Below are 20750 nucleotides of genomic sequence, written 5' to 3'. Positions count from 1 at the left end.
GTTTTCAAATCCAAGTACAAAATGCATGGACAGCCCCAGACCAGGCAGAGTCTGTGAGTCTAGGATGTGCTAAGCAGCTGGGCAGTGACCTTAGGCAGTGGCCTGGTGGATGGAATATCAGACATCCTGCTTGGCCTTTTTTTTTTTTTTTAATATTTTTATTTATTTCTAGGAGAGAGAGAGAGAGAGCCAGCATGAGCAGGGGAGGGTCAGAGAGAGAGGGAGTGACAGACTCTGAAATAGGCTCCAGGCTCTGAGCTGGCAGTCAGCACAGAGCCCGACGCAGGGCTCAACCCACGAACCGCGAGATCATGACCTAAGTGAAAGTCGGACGCTTAACCGACTAAGCCACCCAGGCGCCCCTGCTTGGCCTTTAAATCTGGGACAGACAAGACATTCTGGCGAGGACATGTCTCTGAATAATGGACTTCTTGGAGAGTGTGAGGAAAGCTATGCATAGATAAACATACCTGGTAGAAAAGAGACACAGACAGAAACAAGGACAGAGACAGAGAGGGAGAGAGAGAGAGAGAAAAGAGAAGAAGGAGGAGAGGAGTCAAGTAGTCAAAGTAGGAGCAAGAACCAGCCAGAGGTAAGAAGATGCCAGGCTATGGATTCAAATAGAATTGGTTTTAAATCCTCTTTTGCAAGCTGTGTGATCCTGGGCAAGTTACCTAACTTCTCTCAATTTTCTTATCTATAAAAAGGAACCAAAAAAAAAAAAAAAAAGACCACCTACCTCAGAAGGTTTCTACAAGGATCAGACAAAATAGTGCATTTTAAAAAACGTTTATTTATTTATTTTAAGAGAGACAGAGACACCGTAGTGGGGGAGGGGCAGAGAGGAGGGAGAGAGAGAATCCCAAGCAGGGCTCACACTCACAAAACTGTGAGATCACAATCTGAGCCAAAACCAAGAGTTGGACACGTAACCAACTGAGCCACCCAGGCACCCCCAAGATAATGCATTTAAGATGATCACTTAATGCATTTAATGCAGGTAGTCTCGGGAGTATACTGTTTTATAGCTTTCTCACTTTATAACATATTAAAGACCCTTCCTCAGATACGGTGCTTGTGTTTATTTATTTACTCAGGTATTTGTTTAATTAGAAAAGGACACCACTAGAACCAAAGGCATAGAGTCTCCTGTCAACCAGGAGAGACCCTTACTGCTGTTTTTACGAGAACAATTGCAGATACGCGACGCAGGGCACTTTTTTCTCTTCTGTACGGGCCGGCCATACCATTTTAAGAAATGTTGAATTAATAGTTCAAACATCAAAATGGGAGTCACAAGTTGTCATCCATTCATTCATTCATTCGACCAGAGCTCACTAGGGTCAAGATGAGCACTGAGTAAGGTAGGCATTGGAGTGTGTGGGATGGTGGGGGCGGGGGCGGGGTGGGGGGAGGGGATACATAGCATGAGAACTAGATAGAGTCCTTGTCCTGACCAACTCCAGGCATCTGTCTCCTCTCTCTGGCCCTCTGATGGATAGAGGAAAGTTTCTCCTGTTGTGCCAGAGTGTAATGCCAGCGCTTCCTAAGCTGTTATATGGAGAAAGAAAGGGAGCCCCAAAGTAGATCCTGGGCTGCATTTCTGACTCTGACTCATTGACTCATGCCTTGTTCTTCAGTTCTCGTATCTGTAAAATGGAAGGACAAAATTCTTATTGCTTTCCCGCAGTGACTGTTATGACTGGTAAAAATTAACAAGTTATACTTGGAAAGTACTTTGATCTCATAATCGAAAAGCAGAGAAGGAGTTTGAAGTAGAGGTCATATATTCATTACATTTGATCATTTTCTTTCAGATCATCTTCTTCCAAATGGACATAGATGTTTTTGTTTAATGATTCAACTCAACTATATTTATTGATCACCTATTACAAAAAAAAGATTAAAAAAACCCAACAATGCAAACTTCATCTTTGCCCCTCAGTTAGTAAGTTGAACTACTTTCAGATTGTATTTCTGTGCTCCGGAAGGGACCCGTTTGTTTGATTGAATATATAAATGAACATTTGGATCACGAATTGGATCCTTACTTATTCTCCTATATACACCCCACAGAGAGGTCAGAAAGAAATTAAAAACTTTTCTTTTAATATTTATTGTGAAAGAGAGAGAGTGTGTGGCAGGGACAGAGAGAAAGGGAGAGAGAGAAGCTCCATGCTGACAGCTTGGAGCCTGACACGGGGCTCGATCCCACGAACCATGAGATCATGACCTGAGCTGAAATCAAGAGTCAGATGCTTAAACCACTGATCCACTAGGCACCCTCAGAAAGAAACTCAATTCTTAGTATCTGACTTTAGTTTGGTAAAGACTTCTGAATACAAGACATATCCAACAGAAAGGGACATCTCCATTGGTCCTATTTACTAGCCAGTAACTGGAGTGAAATGGGAGAGGAAGAAAGGAACGTGTAGAGAGGGTGGTGTGTTGACCCTTGGACAGCTACTGTTATCAGCAACGGCTCAGTAATGTTGCACATTCTTCCTGTCTTTTTGGTTATGGGCCCATTGAAGCTTTTGCTGGGATTTGTAGCCAATCCTATTATTTCAAGATCGAAATCAGGATATGAAGATGAGGCACCATGTTTGCCTTTAGCCTCAGTCTCTATTAAGGTTTAAAGTGTTTTACTAGAGACAGTCTCCAATGTGATACTTTGCCAACATTTCACTAGCGCACTCCAAATCTCCACGCGGGGTGACAGATCTAGTTCAGCTGCCTCCATTTTCCTCTGGGGCAAAGGGGGCTGAGATTGCACAGCAGAAGCAGTTCAACCAATCATTATGTGTAAACCTCAGCCCATTTGTGTAATGCAATCCTTCTGGTAGTAATGACACCAAAGATGCAAGTAGGGAAGACCTCCAGCCTGCCTGATCACCTGAGGCAACAGGGCCACAGCACCTCTCTCTCCTTGGAAGTAAAACAGCTGCTCTAATGGTAACCAAATGCCCTCCTTCAGGACAGTATTTCCAGAGGGTGGATGATACATGTATTGTACAAACATATACAATCGCTTTAGAAGATAATCATCGGTAGCATGCTGGGAAGCTGGAATGCAAAAGAGATTGAGCAGTGTCTGGAAGAGGACGTGACAAATCTCAGGAGAAGCAGTAGCTGTCCAGGCCTGGGATCCTTTATCCTGGCCATGAGATAGCACAGCCCATGTGAAGAAAGGACTGGTGAGTTTTCCAGCATAACATGGTATTTTATTTCACCATAGTAGACTGCTGCGAAATCTCCAGAGTCCCTGGCAGCTGCGTCTTGTCTTTAATATGAAGCCTGGGGGGAAGAGAAAGAGAGAGAGAGGCTCATAACTCACAAGGGGCGCAGCCATAAGAAAGCCATTCTGAGTAACTGAATCAGACACCGAGGGGGAGCTGCTATTCCATTCCCAAGTCAAGAATGCTTTTTGTCTCTCCTTCTCTCCTTATCGGCCGTGTCCTCATGAAAAGATCATTTATGGGTGGCGGAATGAGTGCATGAGAGCCAGCTTCTGTTTCTTCCCCTTTCTTCCCCCATTGCTGCTGTCCGGGAGAAAAAAAGACACTTTGTTAAAGACTGAAACAGCAGATGCAGTTCAGATATTATCTTAAATAATTTTGGGGGGAGGGAGTATTTTATCTCTAATTGGTCCAGCACTGTTTTTGTGTTGGAAATAGTCCTACTGCTGATGCAAATGTTCTGGAGAGTGGAGAGACCCATACCAAAGAAGTTGTTTATGAGTATCTTTAAAATAACGTAGGACAGAAAGAACCGATGATGTCAATTAAAATGATTCAAGGAAGAAATGGACATAAAATGGCATCAGGGGCTGCAGTGAATCGGAAGAGGTAGGATTAATAAAAAGTGCTGAGTAAAGCAGAGAACTCGGGATGAACTTGGCAAGTGCAAAAGTAAGGCTTTTTAATGAAGTATGTAGAGTTAGAAGTAAGTACGTCGTAGTTAGAAGAAAAAGGTGGTGAAGTCCTGCAGACTCTGAAACTCAGGCTTAAGACTGTTTCAACAGCATTTAGTTGCTATTTATGTTCACATTTGTGGAACATGATTAAATATAGATAATAAACAGGAAAATCGTTTATAGTCCCGTCAATTTTTGGATAACGATGGCGAACATTCCAATGCATTTTCTTTTCTTCTTTTTTTTTTTTTTTGCAAATTGATTGTCCCAGTTTAGGTTCCCCAGAGACAGGTCTTGGGACAAGGATTCAAGTGCAAGGAGGTAATTCCAGGAAACACTGACAAGGAAGCAGAACTTGTAAGACAGGGAAGGAAAGGAAGCCAAAAAAAGGGCATGTTCTCAAATGAGTCTGTTGGAATGCAGTCCTGCTGGGCAACTCAGAGCTGTCCCACTGAGGGCTAAGGAAGCTAGAGCATTTGTCCACTAATTCTTGTCAGTTGAGAGTTGATTTGGGGGCATTAACTCTCTGAATGGGTCTTTCTGGGCCTAAGCAGAGAGTTGCAGGTATTTGCCGCAAAAAGCCCTCAGTATGTAGTGGGAATATGGGTGCTACATGAATATACACAAATGGTGTTTTTAAAAATATTTCTAAATGTTTATTTATTTATTTTGAGAGAGAGAGAGAGAGAGAGGGAGTGTGTGTGTGTGTGTGTGTGTGTGTGTGTGTGTGTGTAAGGGAGGGTCAGAGAGAGAGGGAGAGAGAGAGAGAGAGAGAGAGAATCCCAAGCAGGCTTCACACTGTCAACACTGTCAGTACAGAGCTCAACACGGGACTCGAACTCAAAACTGCAAGATTATGACCTGACCTGAAATCAAGAGTCAGATGCTTACCTGACTGAGCCACCCAGGTGTCCCAAAATTGTATTTTTATTTATAAAATAGATGTCTATGCATCAGACTCTGCACTATGTGTTGTGCTTGCATTAGTTTCTGTAATTCTCACAGAAGCCCTGTAAGGTAGATGCTACTTTTATCCCCTGAGGGTGAGAGACTGGAATTAGAGGCTGGTAGAAGTAGATATGAGAGCCACACTCCCAGAGATCAAATACCTGAAGTCCCAAAGAGATGATGCACTCTTCCAAAGAGTCTTGGTGATAGCCTTATTCACCCACTTCCTGTCTTCTGCGCATTTTCTCCTCTTTCCTTCAACAATTTTTTTTCTTTGCAATTATAAAAGTCTTCTCTATTTTCAGAGACGTTTGCTGAAAAACAAAACGAGACCTTGAGACATAAAAGATCTGTAATGGACAACTATCAGCTGTGCCTGTTAGCACCCCCTCCCCCACCTTCTTTCTGTACAATGTCTTATCTCATTTGGGGTAAGATGATCCCCCCTTTCTCCCTGTAGTTTTAATGGGCTGCCAAACCAGTCTTCAGTCTACAGAGATGAACATGAGATCCAGGCGTGGCCAACCATAGTCTTCATCTATGTGACCACAGAGATCAGTTAGAAATGTGTTCATGCATTGGGCTGAGCCAGTTAGTCTTTCCCTGGGGCCTTTATTTCAGGCTTTGCAGGAGGACACTGATGTCCCTAGACTGAGACGATATAATCAAAAACTGTCTGAACCATGCTCCATTTCCTCTCTGCAGCAAGGCAGAGCAAACCCATGTGCAGCAGCAGAGAAAGGAAACAGAGCAGAGAGATGAAAAGAGAAGAGAGACATCTGCCTGCATTTGCTAAGTCCCTGATATCTTCTGAGCTCTGGGCTTCCCTTTGCAAGAAGCAAATAAATAATACACCAATAAACCATAAATCCTACTCCTTCCTTTCACCCTGCCTTCTTCTTTCTTTCATCCTTGTTTACTTGTTTGTTCATTTAGAGCTAGTTTGACCTGGATTTCAGGTTTCTTGCAGCCAGAGTCCTGACTGATTCAGGACCAAGTACACCTTGACCAGGACATGTGTTTGTGATCTGTGGGTCATATATTGATATACGAGAGCAGTGGGTGAAGAGAATTAACTTATGACAGGACAGGGTAACCTTTTTCCACAGCTCACGGTTTTCCTGGCCTCCATGATTCCCAGGCTGATTCCAGCTCTCTGAGGCATGAAGGAGGCATCTGCCTTCAGGAAATATTGAATTGCAACAGCAGCATGGAACACGGTTTCCCATTGACTCCTGCCTTTGCCTGCAGCTATTGATGGCATTCTTCAATAGGATAGTAACTGATAAGGGTGATCTGGTTTTTCCCTCCTACTCTTGCAACTCAAGGACACGAGAACTCTAGTTTTAGGGGAAATAAACTGAGAATTCTGTGAATTCTAACCCTGGCTCGAGGAGATTTGGATTTTTGTGATCTTCCAAAGGTTCAACAGATCTAAACTCTCAATAGGCTACTATTAATCTGGAAGCTCTAAGATGTCCTTGAAATAATAGCTGCCGTTTATTAAACATGGTAGCCGGGCACTGTACACATGGGCTTTGTGTATGCTATTGTAATATAACCCTCACAGAATCCCACAAAGTAGGTTTTAGGCCAGTTTGGTTTTCCAGGAAGAAGATGATGAGAGTTATGAGTGCAAATGTTTTACTGGGGTGTGATTTTAGTGAAAGAAAAAGGGAGAAAGCAAGGTTGGGCAGCTGGAGTTGCTCAACGGTAACGTAGATCCCACAATGTCTCTGTTAGATCAATGAGGGAGCTTCAGAGCCAAGACTGGCTCTTAGAACTTCTTGTATTGGGTGAAAATGGGGGAGCCTTTGTAGATCAGCCTTGCTCATTCATTGGCTGTGGTTTATCTGGAGAAGGGGGTGACCTCCTTTGGAAAGCTGAGGGAGACTCTGAGGAGTCAAGGTTAGCCACATTCCTCCCAGTTGGACAGCAAGTGCTTTCTTGAAGGGGGTATCCAAGCAGCACATTTTCAGGTCTGCCACATCTCACATCCCAAATCTTACAATGGGGCATTGCTTTGAGCTATAAAAACCTCCCTTATGAACCAAACAAGAGAGTAAGAGTACACTGAAATATTGGTTTGGGAGCCTCATCAATCTGTCAGTGCAATGAAATAGGGATTGTTCTAGATCATCACTTCTCAACTTTTTTTCCTATTATTGCTCATCTCCTCTTTCACCCCAAGCTTTTTAGAAATTTATTTTTCCTAATTGTCCCCCCCAACCATGAAAATTTAACATCATAGGTATACTGCGTATATGTTTATGGACTATATGTATACCTGTACTTTGTATATAAAAAGAGTAAGATTTTTTTTCATCTTCAAAGAATCAATTTTCATTCCCTTGGGGAAAATATCACCCTATTCAAATGCACGTTCTATTAAAAGAGACAAGACTGGCTTTGTCGGTTAAGTATCCTATTCTTGATTTCAGCTCAGGTCATGATCTCACAATTCATGAGATGCAGCCCTGCATTGAGCTCTGTTAGCATGGAGCCTGCTTGGGATTCTCTCCCTCTCTCTCTCTGCCTCTACCTCCTCACCTCTCAAAATAAATAAATAGAAACTTGGGAAAAAATAAAAGAGATAAGAGATGTAACAACCAGGTGCAATATATAGTCCAGAATTGAATCTAGGGGTGGATAAATCAGCCATGAAGGGCATTTGGGAGGGCACATGAGAAATTTTAATTGGACTAAACACTCTCATTAGGTAAATGGTGTTACTTTGCCTGTACAGGAAAATGGTCTTATTTTTTGTAGATGCATATAAAAGTAAAACACAAGAAAGATACTGGTTTGGTGAAGACATCTTTATTATTTTTTTAATGTTTATTTATTTATTTTGAGAGAGAGTATGAGTGGGGAGACAGATGGAGAGAGAGAATCCCAGGCAGGCTCTGTGCTATCCGCGTGGAACTTGACACGGGGCTAGATCTCGTGAACTGTGAAATCATGACCTGAGCCAAAATCAAGAGTTGGTCGCTTAATCGACTGAGCCACCCAGGCGCCTCAAGATGTCTTTATTATTAGTCAAGTTTTCTATATACACAGGGCTTCTCCCCTTTGCCTATATAATACATATTTCTGTTAAGAGTGAACTTTGACATTAGAAGTGGATTAAGTGGCCTTTGTGGGGAAGCTCTGAATTTGGAACAGCTGAACAGTGTACACTAATGACACCGATTCTCCTAAAGTTGACTAAAATGTACTTATAAGACAAGCACATTTTTTTGAGAAATGTTGGATGAAACTGGTTTATAAGATTTTTACATGATTTCTTTAAGATTTGGGGTATTTCATTCATCAGGGAGTAAAACCTATTTTATCAAATAGTGCCATGAAATCTTTCTCCCAACTACAATCTATCATCATCTTATGAAAAGAATTTTGGATGACAACTGAAAATATGCAGGAAGCTACACAGTTTTAAACAATTCTTCTGGGGGTTATGTAAGCAACATATTTACAGATTCCTGGGCTAAGATAGGACATTTCAAGAAAAGAAGCCCTTCTCTTTGCATCTCTTTGGTCTCTAGTCTTCCTGGAAGCCAATGGCTAATTACAGGCACACAGTGCACCTGAGCAGGATTCCAGGCAAGATGGCAGCCTTTTGCTTTTCTCAGGGAGAACCAAGTTTATTTTGATAATGTTTTCTTTTCTCTTTTCTCCGTGGTAGATTTCCATTGTCACACAGCCATGAACACATCAGTGGGACTCAAGGATCTTATATAAAGCTGCAACTGCTTCTCGCAACTGTTCTCCCCACGGTTTACAAACCTCACTCTTTGGGGTCCACAGCCCCCCTTCCTGCTCACTGGTAGGTGTATCATTCCAAATGGCAAAGAGGTCAGTCACTTCTGTTATTTCCAATCAGTGCTGTGTTGAAAAGTCCCATGCGAGGGTCTGTATGTTTTTTTCAGACAGGATGAATCATAGGCATGTTGCTTTTTTGAAGGGTGTCTAAATCATTTCACACAGCACGCCTTTAAACAAAAGCCCTCCCATAAGGCCGAAGCATCTGGCATGATATATATTCTTCCAGAATTCTCGAGAGTCTGAGCTCTCCAACACACATTGTTCCCCACCTTTCAGGGTTTTTTTTTTCCTACTTAATTTGCTGGCATGTCTCCCCATCAGGTCCTGCATATCATTCTCATTACCACTGACTCTGATTGTCTAGTCTCAGCCAAACTTGGAAAATTCCAAAGAGGAATGTTCTACTCATTTTCAGGCCAGGAGTAAAATTCTAGCAAGACCTGTTTGTTGCTTGCAGATGGAGTCAGGACTCTTGGGAGATGATGACAATCAGCTGTCAGGGTTTAGATGGCTGCATGTCCCAAATCTCAAGCCATCACCTCACTCTTAACTCTGGGCCTGCATTTCCAACTGTTCACTGAGCATATTCTGTTTAAAAACCCTGTAAAGTCACACTCAAGGTTTCAGAGATGGAACTGCTATCTCTACCCTTTTATGCTTCCTGCATGGCTTAGTCCACCTGATTAAGCTTCCTGTAGTGCTATTTGGATCCTTTCACACTTACTTGCTCAGAAGCCTTTGGTTGGGGTGCCGCAGTGGCTCAATTGGTTGACTCCAACTTCAGCTCAGGTCATGATCTCATAGTTCATGGGTTCGAGCTCCGCGTCAGCCTCTGTGCTGATAGCTCAGAGCCTGGATCGTGCTTCAGATTCTATGTTTCCCTCTCTCTCTGCCTTTTCCCCGCACGTGCTCTCTCTCTTTCTCAAAAATAAATTAACATAAAAAAACAGAAGCCTTCAGTGGTTCACCATTGTCGGTAACATAAAATACAAATTCTTTTCCTGACAGTCTAGGTCTTGATACTCCAGGTAGACTGGTCAATTTAATATTGCTCAAGGAAGCCTTCTACTTGATTCTATTAAGTTTTTGGGTAAATATGCCCACATTCTAGGATATTTTTCTTCCTATTTTTTTCCTCTAGATATTTATATTGCTCTTCAGATTTAAGCCAGAAATCTGTGTGATTTCCCCCTGGTTTTCCTGAAGTCTCTATTCTAGCATCACAAGTAAGGTTTTTAACACTCAAGTTATTATTATGAGTCAATTCCCGTCCCCTGACGTCCAAATCCTATCCCTGTTTTATTTTTCTCTATAGCACTTACTACCGTACATTATTTATTCATGTATTGTCCGTCTGCCCCCACAGTGGTGGGGATATTTTTTATTTTTGTTCATTATTGTAGCATCAGCAACTAGAGCAAGGACTGGCACATAACAGGCACACAAAAAGTATTTATAGACTAAATAAGTGAATGAAGGAACTTTGAAACTATTTGAGGGTATTTAGCATATGTCTGTTACCCTCCAGGGCTCTGAAGAGGCGGGTATAAACCAAATGGGGTTCTTTTAGTAACCTACAATCTTGTGGGGGGAAAACGTGAAGTGCAAAAATGCAAGTGCTTAGAGAATCAATATTATTGAGCCTCTATTACATGCAAGGTACATTCTCATATCTGGGTTCATTGCAGCCTCACCTTGAGGCAGTCTGGAAAGTTCTATTATTCAGTTTTGCAGATAAGAACATTGAAGCTCAAGAAAGTTAAGTAATTTCTCCCCAAATTTAATGCTAAAGGGTGGTTAAAAATCAGAAATGATTTAAAACCAGATCTTCTCATGCAAAACTCAGTACACTCTGCCCAAAACTGGGCTGCTTCTCAGGTTATTAGGGAACAAATATACTTAGCTCAACCTGAGGAAGGCATCATGAAGAGGGTGCTGTTTGAGTGATGGATGAGAAGTACATCAAAGTGGAGAAAAGATGGCAGCGTAGTGATCCTCCATGTAAACTTCCCAGCCCACTACATACAGCCCACAGGCTCTTTCCCTTCTGACCATTCATTCCCTTCTGTAATATTAACTTATTCAACAAACACTTATTAAATACTATGTGCCAAGTAATGTTTTGTACTCTGATGCTATAGTAGTGAATAAAATACTTTCCCTGTTTCCATGGAGTTTTTATTCTCTAAATATTTTGTGTGATTTTGGGAGAAAACAGAATATTTCAAACTTAGAGACCTCAGATTGGATTTATGGCTTCATCATAGTCTAGTCGAGGACCTTGGAAAGGACATTTAAACTTTCTGAATCTCAATTTCCATATTTGGAATAGAAATGACTACCGATCTCACCAAAGTACGATGTTGTGAGACTCAAATAGGATGAAAATATTTTGAACCATGAAGCACTAGATGTTGTGGTTTGTTAAATCTAACATACACCACTGATCGAAGAAACACTATTATTTTGTGTCCCATTAAGAAAAAAAGTCCTACCAATTACAACATGGCATTGATTACAACCCATCCTGATTTCAGAGATGCCAAAATGTGGGGGGAAATTATGCATCTTAGAATTGTTGAAATATGGCACAGGAAAGTTATTATTATCATTCCCTATGGTATGTAGCATATGGTACATGTTCAGAGAAAAATGAATTTAACAGGATTCACTGAAGTAGATCAATGAGACAAGTGTTAGAATATTTCTTAGAGATTTTTCAAGTGTTTTTATATCTTTGGATATTTTTTTTTCCTGGATAAAATCACTGCAGCCATTTTCTATGTTACAGAATTTTGGAGTGCCAGTCACCTGATTTCCCTTGAGCAGTGTCCCAGAACACTACCTATAGACTATTATATGGGGAAGAAATGAACTTTTTGTTTGTTTAAGAAGTCTCTGAGTCACGTCCTTGTACTACCTAATTGCCGTAATAACCACATTATATGTGAAAACTTGCTTCAGGGAAAGTGGCGCTCTACAAAAGTAAAAAAGAAAATCATATGGGCATTGCTAATCATGTAACTGAGTGGTTTTTCTTTTGCTTTGGCTCTTAGGAAGATCAAAGACAAATCTGTAGTTCTTTATGAGGTTCTAACCTGAGTTTCATCCTTTTTGTCTGGCCCTCATTTTTCCTTTCTCCCAAATCCTTATCTATTTTTCCCCAAAACTTTATTATAAATTTTTTCCAGTATCTAAGAAAGATGAAAGAATTTTATCATTAAAATCCATATACCCACCATCTGGATTCCACAATGAAGTTTTTATTGTCCTTGCTTTATCATATATTATCCATGTAACCATCTCTTTTATTTTTTCAAAGTAAATTGCAAACATCTATGCACTTTACCCCTAAATATTTTAGTATGCATATCATTTACTAAAGCTCAATATTTGGTTATGGTTCTTTTTGTTCTTTATTAAATTAAAATTTACATAAAACAAAGTGCACCCACCTCAAGTACACCATCCATACTCATATAACACAAATTCTTATCAAGATACAGAATATCCTCATCAGGCCATCACATTCACTTATGTCTCTTCTATCCCTACAACCTCAGAGGCAACTACTGTTCTGAGATTTTTCCCACCCTAGATTGGTGTTACCTGGTTTACAACTTCATATAAATGGGATCACACAGTAGGTACTCTTATATGAGTCTTCTTTCACTCAGCACAACATTTCAAAGATTCATTCACACTATTATGTATATCAGAATTTGTTTCTTTACCTTGCTGATTGTTATTCCATTGTGTGAATGTACCTCCATTTGGTTGGCAATTAAACCTCCTGTGAATGTTTTTGTATAAGTCTTTTGATGGAAATGCTTTCATAACTCTTGGCCACACACCTAGGAATGGAATTGCTGGGTCATGGGGTAGATGCATGTTTAGTTTCATAAGAAAACAGTCACATATTCTCCCAAAGTGGTTGGGTCACCAATAGCGTTTGAGAATTTGGGTTGTTCTATGTTCTCCCAACATTCAGTGTTGTCAGTCATTTTTATTTTAGCCATTGATGTGAGTAGTGGTATTTCACTGTGTCTTTAATTTGTATTTCCGTGACGAGTAATGATATTGAGAATCTTTTAAACTGCTTTTGAGCCTTTAATGTATCTTCCCTTGTGAAGTGTCTATTCACGTCGATCCAAATTGAATTGCTTGTTTATACGTTTATTTACTTTTTTTATTTTTGAGATATAGTTCTTTACATAATCCAGTACTAATTCTTTGTCAGGAAGATATATGTTTTTTTTTAAGCTTATTTATTTATTTTGAAAAAGAAGAACACAAGTGAGGAAGAGGGATAGAATCCCAAGCAGGCTTCTCACTGCCAGCACAGAGCCCAACTTGGGGCTCTAACTCACAAACCTCAAGATCATGACCTGAGCTGAAGTTGGGTGCTCAACTAACTGAGCCATCCAGGCCCCCCTGTCAGATACATGTTTTTACAAATATTTTATATCAATCTGTGGATACTTTAACACTTTAATTAACACTATTTAAGAGCAAAAATTTTAAATTTTAGTATAATCTGACTTACTATTGTTTAAATAGTTGTTGCTTTTTGTGTCTTGTCTAAGACACCTATGCTTATCACAACTTGTGAAGATATTCTCCTCTTTTTTCCTCTAAAAGTTTTAGTTTTCACTTTTACATTTATCTCTGTGATCCCTCTTGAATTAATTGTGAATCGTGTAAGAAGTCAAGGTTCATTGCCTTTCCATTTGGGTACCCAGTTCTGTGTCTAAACTATTTTTTCCTTGTTTTATTATTTTATTTTATTTTAATAATTTAATTTAGTTCAATTTAATGTTAATTCCAGTATAGTTAACGTTATTTTTTTTTTTTTTGTATTTTTTGTAAGTCCCATTAAACATTTTTGGGGAGCACCTGAGTGGCTCAGTTGGTTAAGCATCTGACGCATGATTTTGACTGAGGTCATGATCATGGTTCGTGAGATGGAGTCTTGCATTGGGCTCTGTACTGACAGCATGGAGCCTGCTTGGCATTTTCTCTTGCCCTCTCCCTCTGCCTCTACTCTGCTATCTCTCTCTCTCTTTCTCTTAAATAAATATTAAAAAAATCAAATATTTTTTGGGACAGGAAATAAATAGATTTTGCTTAAAGATCATCAGAGAATGCCTTCATGAGTCTCTTGTGGCACTGTGATGGATAAATATTCCCCCAACATTCTCATTTTTGAATACGGTCCCTTATTCCTCCAATAAAAGGTGCCCTGTGCTCCCTTTAGCCTGGATTTAATATTGTTTCCTATCTCTCTAAATGTGAAAGGGCTGCTGTTTACATTCACTTTAGCTTGTTCTTACCTGGTCTTTGGAGATGAGGCAGGAAGATGTCTTTTTTGAGTGTCATCTTCCAACTGGGAAATAGGCATAATAAACTTCCTTCCCAAACAAGCTATAAAAATGATGTCTGCTGGGTCTGGAGTTGTCTCAGTGGATTTTTATCGGCTTCCAGGGCTCATCTTCAGCACTTTGGTAGGGCATTTGTGCTGGAGAACTTTTTGACGATGGAGATGTTAGATTGTGATGAGATCTAGAGACAGAGCAAAGCTGTGCTTAGGTATTTTTGGTCTAGTCAATTCTGAACCGGTGCCTGGGGCCCAGAGGAGCCTTTCCTTTATTCTCTCCTGAACTATTTTCCCTACCTTCCCCCCTTTGCTTGGCTAAGAGAATAGGCTTTAGAATCAGGTATTTTATATAGTATATATTTATTTATAAAAGTATTTTTTTCTGGTTTTAAAAGTAGCATAAGCTCATTGTCAACAACTTTGATAATACAAATAACATATAAGAAAGAATGAATCATCTATAATCTAACACTCAGAGATAAACGACGCTGACAGTTTAGGTCAACTCTGAGTTTGAATCTTTGCTCTCTTACCAGCTAAACAGTTTTTTTTTTTTTTTTTTTTGAGTGTCATCTTCCAACTGGGAAATAGGCATAACGAACTTCCTTCCCAAACAAGCTATAAAAATGATGCTACTGAAGGGTGTAGGAAGTGAGTGTGTGGCAGGGGAAAAAAAAACCTGTTCCTTTTCTCTCCTGTTTTAAGTCCTGTTATTAAATTCCATTAAAGCAGGGGGCACTTGGGTGGCTCAGTTGGTTAAGCATCCAACTTCGTCTCAGGTCATGATCTCCAGGTTCTCAGGTTCAAGCCCTACATCTGGCTTTCTGCTGTTAGCATGGAGCCCACTTCAGATGCTCTGTCTCCCTCTTTCTCTGCCCGTCCCCCTCTCAAAAATAAATAAACATTAAAAAATAAAAATAGATTAAATTCCTTTAAAGCAGACAAATGTAACAGTGGTTGCCAGGAGCTAAGGGTGAGGCAGGGGTTGATGACAAAGTGGCAAATGGGAATATGGGGATGATGAACTCCTCTATACCTTGACAGTGGTGGTAACTACATACTGTGTGTCATGTTTAAAACTCATAGAACTCTACGTTGAGAGGGGTGAATTTTATAGTACATAAATTATATTTCAATAAACCTGACTTGCAAAAATATTCCTTTAAACACAAAGTCTTAACATTTCTCCATTGATTTTGAATTTGTCCCTCTAGCTCTTCTCAGGCTTGCCCCTCCAGTTTCTCTTCTTTCTAGACTCTCAAGGCTTTTTACCTTCCTGATGGTACTCTGAATGCTTGTTTAGCTCTCCTTTCAATTGTCATACTGGGTTCTTTGTTCCCTGTCCCCAACTTTGCTGCATATTTTATCTCCCTCTTTTGAATCGACACTCTGTTGAGCTCGGCTCAGCTGTGCTTAACAAACAAAATGTATAGCTGTCTCACTCGCTCTTTTTGTGCCAGTAAAGGTCTTGTCGGGGCAGCTAATTAATTACAGTGAGTGAGATAAGAGAAAAGCTGATCCTGAGTCCTTGTGTCAACAGTTAAACAGAAATCCTTTAAGTCTTCTAGATGGTTCCTTCTACTATGAACAAAGGACTTGGAACAATTTTTTTTTAATGCTTATTTTTGAGACAGAGAGAGAGAGAGAGAGAGCGAGCGAGCGGGAGAGGAGTAGGGAGAGAGGGAGATACAGAATCTAAAGCAGGCTCCATCCAGGCTGAGAACTGTCAGCAGAGAGTCTGATGTGGGGTTTGAACTCACTAACTGTGAGATCATGACCTGAGCTGAAGTCGGATGCTTAACCGACTGAGCCATCCAGGTGCCCCTGGAACAATTTTTGTACTCAATAATTAGTGCAATACAGTTCACAGGGGAACTTGTTATAGCTTTTTAAAAAAAAGATTCAGCTATTTGAGGTATGTGCCCATCACATATCCTGAATGTTCCAGGATGATGTGGCGTTCAAAAATCCCATGCCACGAATTCTAAGACATTCATATTCTGTGGAAGAGACAATGTGCCTTGATTTTGGTTCATAAAATCTAATTGCCAGATTCATAAAGGCATCCATTTTTTTCTTTTTTTTTTTTACCTATTTTCCCCCTGTGCAAGGAGTCACTGAGCACCTACTACTGAGGGCCAGGACCTTCAGCAGGCTCTGGAGACACAGAAATAAATAACATCATTCTTGAGAAGCTAATGTTGTTCAGTCTGGGGGATGCACAGTCTAACAAAGGAGTTCAGTTTCTCTACAGGAGAACTGCAAACAGGAAAAGTCTGGAGAGAAGGCAAGTCAGGCACAATACAATGTAGTGAGAAAACTTTTAAACTTTATCATACAAGTGTATATTTTCACCGCATAAATAACATAGACTTGCCTCCCAACACTGCTGTTAGGAAGATTTCATTAGACAGTTGTCTGTGAAAGGTACTAGTCACATGAATATATAATATTGCATGCATTTATATATTTTTAATAGGAGAGATTGCATTGTATTCCGGTGCCTTTGTGAGCAAACATTCCTTTTGGTTAGAACTCTTCCTCTGACAAACGTGCCTACATTGCAATCACTTCCAATAGCAGCTGGTGTGTCCAGACTTCTGCCAAACGCCAGGTAAATTGCACACACTCTTTCTGATGCTCGTTAACGCCGTGGGGTGGGCACTGCTATCCCCAGGTTGCAGAGGGGACGGAAAGTGGGTTTTAGGGAGGGCGAGGGACTAGCCGGAGCCACCAGTCTCCTGGAGATGGAGGGAAGATCTAATCCTCGTCTGCCTGACTGAAGGCAGTGTGCTCTTCCCCAAGCCACACAGCCCTTCATTGTCGGGTGCTTCTAGCTGAGTATCTGGCATGCATTTATTTAAATCTCTGTGGCTACCGGAAAGGAAAGTGAGAAAGGGGGAAGTAATTAGGATGCAGCTACTGCCAAGGCAGCCTTGGTAATCCAATATTCTCACTGCAGCCAGAGCCATCCATTTACGGTCAACCGGGCCGTGTCTCTCCACGACTCAGAAACTTCTGGGGCTCCCACTGGTCTTAGGCATACCAGCCCGGGCCCATTTTTCCAGCCGCACGTATCCATACTCTCTCCCGTCCTCCCCTGGAGCTCCCTCAGCCACGCTGGCCTCTTTGTGTCTTTTTCTCCCTCCTACACTTCGGTTTCCCCTGGGCCTTTGTTCTTGCAGCTCCTTTCATTAGGAGACTCCCACAAGCTCTGCCGCCTTCCCGCTCATCCGTTAGCTCTGCCTCTGGTTCTCGGTGCTCGCTGGCCCCTCCTGACAGTCTGTCCTGTGGCACCAAGCCTCCTCAACACTGCTCATTTGTGCTACCTGCATTGCCCCTTCATGGAGGCCATTATTTGGTCATCAGGACGGATAAACGCAATCTGCTTCTGTGATAATGTGTCTTCCAGGAGACAGTTCTGGAAAGGCAGGGATGCTACAGCTTTTGCTTGCCCTTATCCTGGCCCTGAGCACTGTGCAGGTAAAGAGTAGACAACCCCCAAATTGCTGAAAGAATGAATCAATCATTCAGTCTTTCCTATTAGTGCACTAGGTAGATTAGGATCACTTGTCCACAGTCTCAGTGGGACCCCCTTGAGTCCCTGACTTGACTAATTATTTGTGTCTTCCCCTGAAGGCCCCTTAAAGTCAGAGTTCATGGTTACTTTCCTCTCCATTGTAAGCTTAGCACAGTGCCCACACAGAGTATACCCTAAATACACTTTTGTTGAATAGACAACTTGGGGGCCTATTGACTTAAAGGGGAGTGATTCAGAAGTCTGAAAGTAAAGGCTACATACAGTGGCTCATTTGCTACTAATTCAAATTTGTATGAATTTCACAAATCGTCTGGCAGTGTTATTAGCAACTTCTGAGCTGAGTAAAACATGACAGCTGCAAACAATTCCCAAGGGAAGTCTTCACACTGACCCTAAGCCCCTCCCTGTGACAGAGTCAGCCCTCTGGCCCGTGAAGGTAAATTGCTTCTGTTCCAGGCAGAGGCAGATTTTCCATGAGAAGCTAAAGCTTCAGGAGCCTTCACTCACAGCATGCACTCGAGGGCCCTGGGAGGGACCTAGCAAAGTATGTATGCAAAGAGCCAGATGGTTTTGTAAAATTAGCAAAAGCAAGATATTTTAAATCATGGTTAGTTAAGGTCCTGTGTCTCTCCACTCTGACTTCCCTTCTGTTACCTTGTCAGGGGGATTAGAGTGGCCGTGGGTATCCTGGGGCTCCAGATAAGGGAAAGCTGGGCTGGCGACATGTTGAGTTTGGCTTAGTGGAATATATTCAAGTGATCATCAGACATTTCTGTGTTACATCGTGTCTAGTTATTTCATGAACCTCAACTATGTCGTGGCTAGTGTTCTTACTGTTAGAATGACTTCCGGGAAAACCCCTGTTGCCTATGGTGACAATTTACCTGGTGTTGTGACACCAAGGTGGTAGCTAGTATCAGTGAGGTTCCCTCTAAGAATCAGTTGCTTTGGTGCTGAAGGCTGTGGGGTTATTGGTGGTGGTTTCCCTACAAGCCCTATACTTGTTGATTTCCTGGAAATGGCCTTTTGATCTTTGCCCCTCCTAGTCCAGCTGTGGTGGTGTCAGCTTCTAACTCCCTGCATTAGTGGCCTTTTAGGAATTGCCTGAAGCACAGAGAGGGGCTTCTCTTTTCCTGGCTGAACTCTGACCAAGCTACAAAGCCCTCCCCGTGGCCTCAGGACAACCTGCATGACAGAGATGTCACTCTGGACATCCCAACACTGCACCCTGGAGAACAGACCGTTCACAGGAGAAAGTAAAGGCAGACAGCGGGGTGAGCAGGAAGCAGAGAGAGAAGGAAGGGGAAGAAGATTACAAGCAGGGTGATTAAGGTAGCCAATGACACATGCAGTAGATGGATGGTTGAGAAAGAGGCAGAAAAGAGAACAAAGCTGAGGTCTTCCCTTGTCAGGTGTGCATGCGTGGATTCGGTCAGTGGGCACTCTTCGCCAGAGTTAGATCATGCCAGGCGCCGAGGGAAGAGCACAGTGTGCTTTGCCTCTCCCTCATCACTACACCCGGTTTCCAACCCGCTTCCCAGGAGTGATCCTGTTCAAATGCAAGCCTGAGCCTGCCACTGCTCTGCTCTCGCCACTCTGACCTCATTTCCCTCCCTCTGTCCCCACCCTCAGTGGGTTTCAGCCAGACTTGCTGCTCTTCAAACCTACTAGACAGAAAGCAGCTGTCTGAGGGCCTCTGCTCAGGCTGTTCCCGCTGCCTGGAAGCCTGGCCCCTAGAGGCCCTCCTGCCCCTATCTTGCATCTACCAAGTCACCTCTGCACTCAGGCCCCCCTGGTCATTCCGCCTAAAACGGCATCTGTCCTGATGCTCCCTAGTCCTTTTCCTTTCTAACATAATATGTATTCTATTTAATTCTGTCATCTATCGCCTTCCACTAGAATGTAGGCTCAAGGACAGGGATTTCTGTTTGTCCATTGCTGAGTCTCTTTCTTCAAGAATAGTGCCTGGCACACAGTAGGCACATTTCAGTATGTGTTGAAAGAATGACCTCACAAGGTAGGTGCTATTATTAAGCACATTTTATAGAAGATAAAACATGGGCTCACCAGTGTAGGGTAACTTGCCCAAGATCACATGGCGAAGTGAAAGAACAAGTGTTAAACTCAGACAGACATGTCTGTTTCAAAAGCCTGTGCTCATGAACACTTCATTGTAATACAGTCTTCTTACTATGAGCTTTTGAGCGCAGTGTAAGGAACTAGTTTCTCACATCAGCCTTTCTTTCTTTATCACATCAGACTGCAAGGCCTTCAGGTGGCCTTCCTGAGTAGCAAGATTTGACAGAAAGGGATAAAGAACAAAGTCATAAAGACTGGGCTACGTGGGGAAGTGAAAGAACAGCTTTACGTCCATTTGGTTAAGAATAGGAATATGAGGGGGCCTGGCTAACTCAGTTGGTTAAACATCTGACTGGCTCAGGTCATGAGCTCATGGCTCGTGAGTTCCGCATTGAGAGGGCAAAGCCTGTTGGGGATTCTCTTTCTCTCTCTGTCTCTCTGTCTCTCTCTCTCTCTACCCTTCCCCCACTCACTCTCTCAACAATGGAGTATTACTCAGCAATCAAAAAGAATGAAATCTTGCCATTTGCAACAACGTGGAAGGAACTAGAATGCATTATGCTAAGCAAAATTAGTCAGAGAAAGAAAAATTTTATATGAGTTCACTCATATAAGTGGAAATTAAGATACAAAACAGATGAGCATAAGGGAAGGGAAGCAAAAATAATATAAAGACAGGGAGGGGGATAAAACATAAGAGACTCTTAAATATAGAGGACAAACTGAGGGCTGCTGGAGGCGGTGTGGGTGGGGGGATGGGCTAAATGGGCAAGGGGCATTGGGGAGGACACTGGTTGGGATGAGCACTGGGTGTTATATGCAAGGAATGAATCGCTGGATTCTACCCTTGAAATCATTATTGCACTATACGCTAACTAACTTGGATATAAATTTAAAAAAATACAAAATAAAACATTAAAAAAAGAATAGGAATATGAACTTGTTGATGCCAACCTCATCTGGGGTGTCTTGGAGTGGAAAGACACTACCACCTCCGAGCAAGATCACGTGCAGGCAGGCCAAACAGGTGATTGGGGCACTAGCGAAGGAAGGAAATGAAAATA

At 41.8% G+C, this 20750-nt stretch overlaps 1 protein-coding gene and 1 long non-coding RNA gene across 6 annotated transcripts in view; one reads left to right on the top strand and one right to left on the bottom strand.

Annotated features, from left to right (window-relative positions):
- Nucleotides 1-1067: 1067 nt before the first annotated feature.
- Nucleotides 1068-5466, bottom strand: LOC120236370. Of its 4 annotated transcripts, none has more exons than XR_005529647.1 (4): nucleotides 5263-5466; nucleotides 5085-5178; nucleotides 2897-3297; nucleotides 1068-1649 (listed from the first exon to the last, which is right to left on the bottom strand). It is a non-coding gene; the product is annotated as an uncharacterized LOC120236370 (long non-coding RNA). The 4 variants fall into 4 exon arrangements; XR_005529648.1 differs by having other exon boundaries at nucleotides 5276-5466; XR_005529646.1 differs by having other exon boundaries at nucleotides 5026-5466.
- The window catches only part of HERPUD2 (HERPUD family member 2), an 83386-nt gene continuing 65744 nt past the window's right edge, over nucleotides 3109-20750 (top strand). Inside the window, exons 1-2 of one of the 2 annotated variants that reach the window (XM_039239130.1) lie at nucleotides 3109-3197; nucleotides 8550-8690. The gene's annotated coding sequence lies outside the window, so the exon portion shown is untranslated. The remainder of the gene's footprint in view (nucleotides 3198-8549; nucleotides 8691-20750) is intronic. The other variant, XM_039239131.1, reaches the window with a different exon arrangement.

Source organism: Hyaena hyaena, unplaced genomic scaffold (genome assembly GCF_003009895.1).
Source record: "Hyaena hyaena isolate Hyena2069 unplaced genomic scaffold, ASM300989v1 scaffold_153, whole genome shotgun sequence".
Lineage (NCBI taxonomy): Eukaryota > Metazoa > Chordata > Mammalia > Carnivora > Hyaenidae > Hyaena > Hyaena hyaena.
Note: the sequence above shows the minus strand (reverse complement) of the source record. Positions and strands in the feature narration are given on the sequence as shown.